This window comes from Dermacentor albipictus, unplaced genomic scaffold, assembly GCF_038994185.2.
Source record: "Dermacentor albipictus isolate Rhodes 1998 colony unplaced genomic scaffold, USDA_Dalb.pri_finalv2 scaffold_24, whole genome shotgun sequence".
NCBI classification, from domain to species: domain Eukaryota; kingdom Metazoa; phylum Arthropoda; class Arachnida; order Ixodida; family Ixodidae; genus Dermacentor; species Dermacentor albipictus.
The window spans coordinates 5,223,812-5,235,641 of NW_027225578.1; the positions used below are offsets into that span (position 1 = coordinate 5,223,812).

An 11,830-nucleotide genomic window follows, 5' to 3' on the forward strand; every position below is an offset into this window, starting at 1 on the left:
CCACGTAGCTGGACAGAACCAAGGTAATGTTGTTTGCCGTCACTTAGGTCTACTCAAATTATTTTTCTTTCATTCCGTCTAATTAAATAATTAGTCTCAATTAATCAACTTCTCAAATATTATAATCACATGAAAAGTGTCAGTGAGAAAATTGTAAAGCGACACGAAAAACTCCCGCTGTAGCTTTCTGTTTCTGCGTTTCTGCGTGCATTTTCGGCAAACTTGCACTCAAATGCACACAAGTTTGCCGCGTGACTGGCCCCTCGAGGCACTTCAAGTGTATTTGTGGGCTTGGGTATCTCCAAGCCACAACAAACAGCATTACCTTGGTTCTGTCCAGCTACGTGGCATCCGCATATTTTTAAGCTCTGGCTAAAGTTAGCTGGGACACCCTGTATATTTTTGTCACATATGAAGTTGTGTTGTTTATAAGATGCCGCCTTGACAAGGTAATGTGTACATTGGATGGAAGAGTTGATGCATCCTCTTTATAGAACCTGGGAACTCCTTGAAAGGTGAACCACCTGTCAAGCCATTGTCAATCTTGTGGTTGTGCGGTAAATTTCACAAACACGGATATGGTTATGGTACACAAAAATTGAAGTAGCTGAGCCCTAACATAGCCAGATGCATGCACAGGAGGGCGGCAGTGAACCGTCTATGTATTTAAGGTTGAATGTGCACACTTGAGTATTATGTAACACATGTTGGGTGTCTGCAGTTTCTTTTATTGTTAGTATAGTTAGCGTTTTCCCCCCATTTTTAGCTTTTGGCTTGTGTTGCTGTGAATGCATGCATATAATTGCTTCCAGAGTGGCTTTCTTGTTGCTGATAACTTTAGAGAAGGCAATGTTCTTCATTTTGTGCCTTAGACAGTGAGCGAGTGTGCTTCAAAGTATGTTGGATTTTGTTGCCATAAGCAACAAAAATGCATAAGCTTATAAACTGCATGCTGGAGGTATTATTTTGAAGGATATTATCGTGCTGATAGCTCTGTGTACAATGATTAGAAAGATCACATGATGTCTGACATGTCTTCTTGCCACCACAAAAGCTTGTCAGATGCATAACACGAAGCATACACCATAGATCTTGGCCAGCCGTCCCCAGTTGTAGTCTTGACTTCCTACCACTGAGCAGACTGGTCCAAGAGACAAAACATGCAACTTTTATCTGAATAAATGTAATGTATGTTGCACAAAATTAAGGGTCCGTGTCAGATGTTATTGTTGACACAGATATACATCTGTGAGCCTCATAAACTAATGTCAAAAGAAAGTGAGCAAAACATGCCGGCAGATCCCACGCCCTGTGGGAATTGATGTTATGTGAAGCAATGTGCGGGGAGGGGAGCCTACCAAGTTAACGAAACGACCATGAGAGCACCAAGACGTGGGCAGCTAGATAGATAGATACTGTCAAAGGGGCAAGTGTTTGCCAAGAAATGCTTCGCATTCAATACCCATTCATTGAAATACACTCTTAGTAAGATGGCAATTAAGAGTCTCTTGCAGATTTAATTATCAACTATGCGGCAGTATCATGATATCAAGCTGAACAATAATTTACTGATTGTCTTGGAAGTACAATACCCATTGCTAACAGAAGGCCTTCCAAATTAGCATATACTATTTTCAGAATGCGAATATATATATTGTTACGGGGTTATATCAGCTGACAAGATGGTAGCCAGCGCGCGAAGCCCAGAACATCGTTTTCTTCCGACGATGATTAAAACATCTTTTTCGTCAGCGTGCCACCTGACCCCCGGCGGCTGAATTACCGGCTCGGTGCTGGTTAGGGGGCGGGCGAGTGATACAACTTAAGACGCGCGACGTGGACCACGTCGAAGCGATGCGGAGCCACGGTTGGCTCAAGAGGGACAATTTCATACGTGACGTCAGTTACTTGACGCAAGACAGGGTAAGGGCCGGAGTAGCGTGAAAGTAACTTCTCCGAGAGGCCAACGCATCGCGACGGCGACCAAAGGAGAACCAGGGCGCCTGGTGTGTAATGGACGTCACGATAGCGGGCGTCATATAAGCGCTGCCGATTGTCCTGCGACTCCACAAGTCGACGTCGAGCAATATGGCGTGCTTCTTGTGCTTTGAGGATGGCTTCACGGGCGTGCTCGGATGTGGAATTCAGACTAGCAGGCAGAACGGTGTCGAGAGGTAACGTAGGGTCACGGCCAAACAAGAGGAAGAATGGAGAGAAGCCTGCGGTATCATGGCGAGACGAATTATAGGCGAAAGTAACGAACGGCAGCGCAACGTCCCAGTCGACACATACATGGACAGCATGTCAGTAAGGGTGCGGTTAAGGCGCTCGGTTAGACCGTTCGTTTGTGGATGGCAAGCAGTAGCAAGTTTGTGTTTAGTCGCGCACGAGTGTAGAATGTCATTGACAACTTTAGAAGAAAGTAGCGGCTTCGGTCGGTGAGGACCTGTCGAGGGGTGCCGTGGTGAAGGATGACGTTTTCTAGGGGGAAGTCGGCGACATCGGTTGCACAGCATATCGGAAGAGCCCGTGTGATTGCATATCGGGTGGCGTAGTCTGTTGCTACAGTAATCCACTTGTTTCCAGAAGCAGACGTAGGGAAAGGGCCTAAAAGATCAACACCTACAGGGAAGAATGGTTCTGATGGTACGTCAAGTGGTTGGAAGCGATCAGCAGGTAGTGTGGTCGGCTTTTTGCGTCGTTGACAGAGATCACACGCAGCGACATAACGGCAGACGTCACGGTATAGGCCAGGCCAAAAGAAGCGCCGACGAACGCGGTCATAATTCCGTGACACGCCAAGTGACCTGCAGTCAGTACATCATGAAGCTGGGCGAGAACAGTCTGACACAGATGCTCAGGCACAACGAAGAGCAGAGCGGTACAATATACCATCTTGAAGTTCAAACATGCGAAGGGAAGGATCGGGCGTCGTGGAAGTGAGCCGTTGAATAAGGTGTTGCAAGGAGGGGTCCCGACGTTGTTCGGCTTCGACGTTGTTCCGACGATGTCGCGAAAAGCAGCCAGAGAGAGAACGGTGACAGGTATGCTGGCCGCAGAAACGTCAGGAGGGTCGACAGGATGGCGCGACAAGCAGTCCGCATCTTGATGTAACCGGCCGGTCTTGTATACAACGGAATATTTGTATTCTTGGAGGCACAGAGCCCGGCAGCCAAGGTGCCCTGACGGATCTTTGAGGGACGAAAGCCAACACAGAGCGTGGTGATCAGTGATGACTGTGAATTGGCGGCCGTACAAATATGGGCAGAATTCACCCACTGCCCAAACGAGAGCCAGACACTCGCGTTCGGTGATAGAATAATTGCTCTCTGCAAAGGAAAGAAGGCGGCTGGCGTAGGCAATAACACATTCTCGCCCTTGTTTCTGTGCCAAGATAGCTCCAATACCGTGGCCATTGGCATCGGTACGGACTTCTGTTGGAGCTGACGCGTCAAAGTGAGCGAGAATGGGTGGGGACGTAAGCAGCCCAATCAGCTCGGTGAAAGCACCAGCTTGCTCAGGGCCCCAAATGAATGCAGTGTCTTTCTTGAGGAGCTGATTGAGAGGGCGTGCAACGTTCGCAAAATTTTGGACAAACCGACGGAAGTAGGATCAAAGGCCCAAGAAGCTGCAAACATCCTTGACCCATGTTGGCACGGGAAAGTCTTTGACTGCCCGTATTTTATCGTGATCAGGGCGTACACCAGAAGGGTCAACGAGATGCCCAAGTACAGAAATTTCACGACGACCGAAGTGGCACTTAGATGAATTTAGTTGTAGCCCCGCCTGACGGAAAACAGATAGGATCGTCGACAGGCACTCGAGGTGTGTCGCAAAGGTCAGAGAAGAAACGATCACGTAGTCCAGGTAACCGAGGCAGATGGACCACTTGAAACCGTGTAGGAGGGTGTCCATCATTCGTTCAAATGTGGCCGGGGCATTACATAAACCGAAAGGCATCAGTTTGAACTGATACAGGCCATCGGGAGTAATAAAAGCTGTCTTCTCGCGGTCCATGTCATCGACGGCAATTTGCCAGTAGCCGGAGCGAAGGTCGATGGACGAAAAATATTGTGCTCCATGCAGGCAATCCAGGGCATCGTCAATGCGTGGTAGCGGATAAACGTTAAACGTCTTTCTTTGTTACCTTGTTGAGGTGTCGATAATCGACGCAAAATCGCCAGCTGTTGTCCTTCTTTTTAACTAGTACAACAGGGGATGCCCATGGGCTGCAAGAAGGTTCGATGATGTTTCGTGAAAGCATCTTGTCAACTTCGTGTTGGATGATATGTCGCTCAGTAGGCGAGACGCGGTAGGGTCGCCGATGGATCGGGCTCGCATCACCGGTGTTTATTCCATGTTTTACGTCCTAGAGGGCGTTCTCCAAGGTCGAATATGTCCCAGTATGAGGCAAGAGGCAACGTAGTTCTTGAGCACGCTGGGGAGAAAGGTCGGAAGCAATCATTTTTGTTAGGGCATTCAAAGCTGAAGGGACAGGGGGCGAAGCAAGCATTGAACACGAGGAGCTGTCACAAGTTAGAGCCGAAATGTGGTAGTCTCTGGCTGGCGTTATTTGCGCCAGGGATATTACGCGCGGGAGTTCTTGTGTACAGAGTCCAAAGTTCACAAGCGGAAGGCAGGGTGTGTTGTCAGAAATGGTAACGACGGTGTGAGGGAAAGCGACGTTATGCGAGAGCAGGACATCCGGATTAGGAGATACGATGTAGTCACCGTCTGGGACAGGTGGAACGGGGGAGACACCTATGTAGGTAACGGCACGGTGAGGGAGGCGAATATGCTCTGTGGAACATAGCCGTATCGGAGCACTATCGGGAGGGTCAATAGCAGCAGGCAGAGCGTGTTGCACAACACCAGCAGAACAGTCTATCAAAGCGGAATGTGTAGACAGAAAGTCAAGGCCCAGGATGAGGTCGTGAGGGCAGTGCTCTAGTGCATAAAATAAAACAAGTATAATGTCCGGCGACACTCACGCGAGTCGGACACATGCCAATAACGGCTGGTGTTCCACCGTCGGCGACTTGGACCACAGGTGAAGGGGCAGGAGTGAGGACTTTCTTGAGACGATTCCGAAGCTGAGCATTCATCAGAGATACGTGCGCGCCAGTGTCAATCAGAGCCGTAACACGTACACCATCCACGTTCACGTTATTGAGGTTACGATGTGTGGGTAAGGTCAAAAGAGGATTTTTGCGTCGGGTCGGTTTGGCAGCATCACCTCCAGGTGCAGCACCCGTTAGTTTTCCGGAAGGGTGCGCCAGAAGGAAGTAGGGGACGGTGATCGGCGAGATGAGGGCGATCGGTAAAAGCGGCTACGTGGCGAAGGAGAGCGGCTAGAGCGGGTAGGACGACAAGTGTCGCCAGAATTTGCTGGCTGCGTTTTGCGGGGCGAACCGGGGAGCAGCATGAGGGCCCTGGGATGGGTGGTAGGACCAGGGGGTCGAATTCCACGAAGACCGGCAGTAACATGAAATATGGCCGATATGGCCACAAGTGAAGCATACAGGCCTGTCGTCTGGAGTACACCATTTGGCCGGGTTGCAATACCGCGTTGGGGCATTCAGGCTGCGGGTGCGTATGACAGTGCTGGACGGAGTGTAGTCAGGCCGATTAACTGAGCAGACGTTGGTCAAGCCAACGTTGGCCAATTCTTGGCGCACGACGAACTGTATCAATGAGACGGTTGCCTGGCAATTGTCGGGGCCATGGGTTGGGGTCGTTACAGGAGATGCGGCTTCTATTTCACGTCGGATGACATGGAGGATGTCATCAGAGCGATTGCGTGTGGGCGGACTGCGGAGGTCTTCGCAGGTGGACGTGGCGGCCGTGTTGGGAAGGCAGGAAAATGGCTGGGCAATGCGGCGACTCTTGGCTTCTTCAAACCGCCGGCATTCGGTAATGATGGCTTGCACAGTGGAAGAATTCTTGAAGACAAGGAGATGGAAGGCATCATCTGCTATGCCCTTAATGACATGTGCAACCTTATCTGGTTCGGACATCTTCGGATCCGCTTTGAGCACGTCCTGGATGTAAGTGAGATAGGATTCTGTGCACGTCTGGACACGCGAAGCGAGGTCTTTTTGGACGGCGCGCTGACGTCCAACTGGCTTGCCAAACAAATCTTTGAGTTTCTGTTTACAAATGTCCCAGCTGGTAAGTTCCTCCTCGTGGGCCTGAAACCAGACGCGTGCCGTGCCCACGAGGTAAAATATCAGATTCACGAGCATGATGGTCTGGTCCTAGTGGTTGCTGGCGCTCACCCGCTCATATAGTTGAAGCCAGTCTTCAACATCGGTGTCGTCGGTGCCAGAAAAGGTTCCTGGGTCGCGGGGTTGGGCTAGAATGACGGTGGGCGTGGGTGCCCACGGGCCCGAAGCATCCTCGCCTTGAGCTGGCATTGTAGATGCAGCCAAGGAGCGCCCGCTGCGTAAATCAGTCTTGATAATGATCCGGCAACCTCCACCAAAAATGTTACGGGGTTAAAAAGTCAGACGTGTATTTACAGAATATTTACAATAATTATATCAGCTGACAAGATGGTAGCCAGTGCGTGAAGCCCAGAACTTGGTCTTCTTCTGACGATGATTAAGACGACATCTTCGTCAGCGTGTCACAATATATTGTTAGGAATGGCCGGCCGGGGTGGCAACGTGCCAGCTATTTTAGCCCGTTGCACGTGCTTCGACCGACCCGCGGTGGCGGCGCCCTTCAGAGAACGAACGAGGACGACAACCATGTGCCGCGCTTGGAGGATCGGTGACGACAGCAGGGCTGGCCACGTTTGACGCCCCGTGCATTGTTGGTTAATTTGCTGGGTCGTCATGGTCTCTCTGCGGCAGGGGGAGCCTCCCTGGCAAAAGGGTGCTTTGTGGTACGGGGGCCCCAGGATTCGTCACAGTCTGCTGACACACGTGGCGACTACTGGAGAAAGGCAGCTCTGGAATTTAGCGGCGCCGGCTGGGGTCGGGCATGACCACCTGACTATGGGGACGCAGGACAATGGATACCACGACGACTGAGCTGAAAAGGTCGTCTGCCCTCAAGAGAGCTCTGAAACCTGTGCGGCACTGAAGCCTGTGCGGCACGTGTGTGTGAGCCCTCCTCCTCCGAAAAGGCATGTAGTCTGCGATGACGTCGAACGATGACGTCGAACGGAGTGCTTATAAGCAGCGATTGTCGGCTGCTAGAGTGTGCTCGTCGTCGTGCTCTGTGCTCGAAATGTACTCGTGAGCTGTGTGCTCGTAAGCTGTGTGCTGTATGTTCGTCTTGCGGGCTCCATTTGGGAGTCACGCATAGACTGTGTAAATGTATCTCTTGTTCAAAATGTTAATTTGTAAATAAACCCTGTTCACCTAGTTCCTCCCAAGTTCCTCTCTACGACCTTGAACCCTTACAAATGGTGGCAGCGGCGAGATCGTCCGACAACTTCTACAACTGTATGCCAGCGGTGGGATCGTCCTAAAATCTTACATCTGGATGGCAGCGGTGAGATCGGCCTACGACTCGGAGACAGCAACGGCAGCTGACGGACGTTGGCACATGGTGACCGACCGGTATCCTGATCAAGTTGGAGGCGACTTGGGATTGACCACCTCTTGCAACTGACTGGATATGGCAGAGGACTGGTTATATGGTGCTACTTCAGTGGGTAAGCGTTTGGTTTTGGCTGTAAGATTTACCAGGCTTCAATTTCTCTGTGTTTGTTGATTTGATTCGCTGGGATCTTTTACTTGCGTTCTGATTTGCGTGGGTATTGCAGCAAGTATTGTGTGACAGCAGAGCCAAAGCTTAAAGTAGCGACCATGGTCCTAATGTGTTTGATGAGAGCTGACCTGTTGTGGTTGTATGAAGAGCTCGAGGTAAATGTAGACGAGGACTTGACGGAATCAGATATTCGTAAGACCATTTTGCAAAGTGGCAATGATTTGAAATTCATCGAACAAATGGGTAAACAAATTCTAAGTAAAAGACTGGAACGGGAATCAATTAGGCAAGAACGCCAAGTGCGTGAGCAGAGACGGCAAAAGCTTGAAAAAGAAATGGCAGCATTGAACAAACAGATACAAAATTTGCAGCAGTTAAACGCACAAAGTCCACAACGGCTTGAGAAATCTGTAGGCTGCACGAGGCGAAAGTGGGAAGTAGATAGCAGATTTTGGTTGAAAGCCGAAGGAAGTAGTAGTACCTGTGAGAATAGCAGCACGTTCATAGGTGAACTCGAAGTGCTAGCAGCTAACGATGCCTTAGTGGCAGAGAGGTCGTTAAAGGCCAGAGTGAGAGCGACGAGGTGCTGTGCCAACAGAGGACTAGAGACATCTAGGCCAGCTGCGAAGAAATTGGCAGTCACCGCGCGTGTGCATCGCATGTAATGTTAGCGAGGTCGTTGGCGAGGTACAGAAAACTGCGGACTTGACAGACGCAAGCATCCATGTCGAGCCAGATCTGCGTGCCGAAGTGAAGTGCGAGCTGAACGATGCAGTTGAGGGTAATTCTCAGGATTGCGAGCTGCGTAGCTCAAGAGAAGACCACTGCATTGTTCAGGGATTGGTGTGGCTCTCCGCCAGTCTAGGTAGGCAAGAGAGGGATGATTTAGTTAAGGATCATTCGGACTGTGCGGGTAAGAGACGGATCCGCCCCGACGAGATGAGTACCGGCCAGCACGAGGCTCCAGAAGGCGACATGAAAGAAACTTCAAAGAGAAAGCGCCGTAAAAAGAAGCGCGTTAAAGATCGGAAAGCGGTAAATAAAGTAGCGCAGCCAAAGACGGCGAAAGACGCAAAAAGCCAGGGCGCCAGGAAAAGAAAGGTGCGGTCGTTGCTGACGATGTTGACGCATCCAACACGTCCCAAGTAACCACGGATATCCGTGGGACGTCCACCATAAGTCCCAACGTCCATCCATCCGGATATCCAACACGGACGTCCGTGGGACGTACAGGAGAAGTCCATATCCTGTTTGGATGTCCGAAGGACATCCCACCTGGATGTCCATGGGACATCCCATTTTGAACGTCCGCTGGCTGTCCATAAATAGGCATGCCCAGGATATACACTAGTGAGTTATATATAAACTAGCATAAATATATTGCCGGAAATTTTAGTTTGTTCATATTATATTTGTTTATTTTTGTTCTCTATCGGACACAGTTCATTCTTTTTTCAAAGCAAAATAAATATATTTCCAACTTGATATCAATTCTGCCGACTTTAACATCGCAGTATTAAAATACGATTTTTTTTTCTATCGGTGGGTCATACAAACAATTTGTAGTTTGCTTTAAAAAAAATGCTTGTGGATGACTAGCAGAATATATAAGCGCCCATTTGAAGCCACTTATTCGACCTAGAGCCAAGCACTCAAGTTATCCCTCATTATGAAAAGTTCCTGATCATAGAGTTTTGGTCCTGACCTCCGAACATGTAGGTTCAGGTTTATCATTGAAACAGGAAGTAAAACACGTTGTTGGGCTAGTTGGTGCATTGTATTAAGAAAAAAACAGCAAAAAAAAAAGACGGACACAGGAAACATACACAAGACAGGCCTCTTCCAGCCTCTTTCCTGTCTTCTCGTATGTTTCCTGTGTGCGCCTGTTTTTGGCTGGTTTCTTAAAACAGGAAGTTGTCTGCAGTGTTCAATTGTGCATACAATAATATCATTATAGGTAACAAAAACAAATCTCAAAGGCTACGCTTTTGGTGGCTGCGTGCGTTGAAAGCGATTACGAAAGCTATAATGCGTCAGAGCCGCCATGCATTGACAGTAATCTCAAAGGCTATGTTTTTCTGGCGCCGACAGCTTTAGCAGAAACTAAAAACTCGAAAATCAGATACCGAATATTCCCAGAATAAGTAAATATTTCACTGTGTAATAATAGAATATTTTAAAAACCTATTTATGTTTGCGTAGATGCACGTGGAAGTGTTACAACCTTGGCAAAGCAGAACGCTGCAGTCATCCAATCCAATCCAAGCTCTAGCCATCGTCGCCACGCCATTTTTCATTCTGCGATCGTTTTAAGGGCAGCGGAGCAGCGTTTGTCACCTTCCGTGCCTGCCGAAGTCTCCTACTCAGCTACCAAGGTATGACAGCTACATCGATTTCTTTTTTAATTCGTTTGGGTATTGAAATGTGTTTTCTTCACAGGTGCCAGGATGCCTAGACTGCGGGAAAAGCCGCACGCGCGAAAAAGAGCGTCGCTGGAAACAAAGACGATATTCGAGGACTTCGGATCTCGCACCGGCAGCCAGCAGTCAACAGCTCGAGAATTCGCAACTCTAGAACTGTGCAGTGGCGCGCATACCCCGCACGCATGCATTAACATGTGCGTTCGGGCTGTCCCTGCAAACATTTGCACGCCTTGTGATGCTGGTCGCTGCACCGAGGCGACATCGGAAGTTCAGGACGGTGGTTGTGACACTACGCGCACTAAGGACAATGTGCCTTGCTTCCCTGATGGATATACTCTACGTGACGCTTCGGATGGTTCACTTCGCTGTAAGAACGGAACAGGATCCCTTAGGAGAGGTGTACGCACAAGTCAATGCGGGTTTTCTGGTAAGCAGGACCCCGGAGTCTACGTTTGCTTTAGCTACCGCGGACTCTTCATCGGCGCCCTTTGATTCTCCTGGCAAACAGCTTCTCCTGGCTAATGCGCTCATGATCAGAGCTGTAGCCGTCAGTAGCGGCAAGATCGCCTGCTGATCTCTACGAAAATAAAAAGCTCCTTTTAAAAAAGTGAAGAATATATTAGTTGTTTTTATCTACAAGTTTGTTTAATATCGTGAGAATATGGTCACTACGGCCACGGCGGGGACATTGTAAACGAGAGTACGCATTCGATGGCCAAGTGAGTTTTAATAATTGTAAGAACGCACTACGCCACGAGAAAGAGCTATTGTTTAAAGAAAGTGAAGAATATATTGATTGTTCTTCACCAATAGTTCGTTTAGCCACGTCAGAATGTGGAGACATTGGGAACGAGAGTACGCATTTGACGGCAAGTTGACTTACGAGAACGCACTACGTCGCGAATAACATTTAAGCTGCAATACCATTAAGCATGTCCGTGTGGCACCCCGCGAATGACATTAAAGTTTAAGGCATTAGCCAGTTAATGTCATTTTTTGTGCCCGTGTCGCAGAGTGCTAGTGAAGTGATGTAGTCAAGATTAATTCCTTCATGTCATTTCTGTTGCTTTCGCTGCTTAATAATGCTAATTGATGTGTTTTTGCTCTTTCTTTTTATTCCATGCTGCAAACTCAAATGTCAAAGCAGGGTGGGCAATAAGTATTTTTGTTCTGCTGTTCTCTACCTTGTTGTTGTGCTATTGAAATTGCAAGTTTTCTTCTTTATCCGTGTATTTATTTGTTCTTTGAACAGTACGCATATATCAGCTTATTGGTCTTTTTATGTATATGTATAAGGTGACAATAAACGTTTAATTGTATTTGGAAGTTGGTGTAAGTTCATTTCTCGTTTATTTAAAACAAGAATGCATTCAAGCATTAGACCAATGTAATATATATAATGGTCCGGTGCTTGAATGTGTCCCGGCCACTATTGTCGCTTCAAGGCATGTGTATATCTGGAATATCCCCGGGAAGACACACACACACACACACACACACACACACACACACACACACACACACACACACACACACACACACACACACACACATATATATATATATATGAATAAATATATATATATGAATATATATATTTATATATACATATATATATATACATCCTGAACGTCCCCTGAATGTCCATGCTGGATGTCCGCGTCGGACATACTACGGATGCCAAA

General features: G+C 48.4%; 1 long non-coding RNA gene across 1 annotated transcript; it reads left to right on the forward strand.

Moving 5' to 3' along the window:
- The first annotated feature begins 9,293 nt into the window (after nt 1-9,293).
- On the forward strand, nt 9,294-11,471 carry LOC135909119 (uncharacterized). Its single transcript, XR_010566585.2, has 2 exons — nt 9,294-10,097; nt 10,162-11,471. It is a non-coding gene; the product is annotated as an uncharacterized lncRNA (long non-coding RNA).
- The last annotated feature ends 359 nt before the right edge of the window (nt 11,472-11,830 follow it).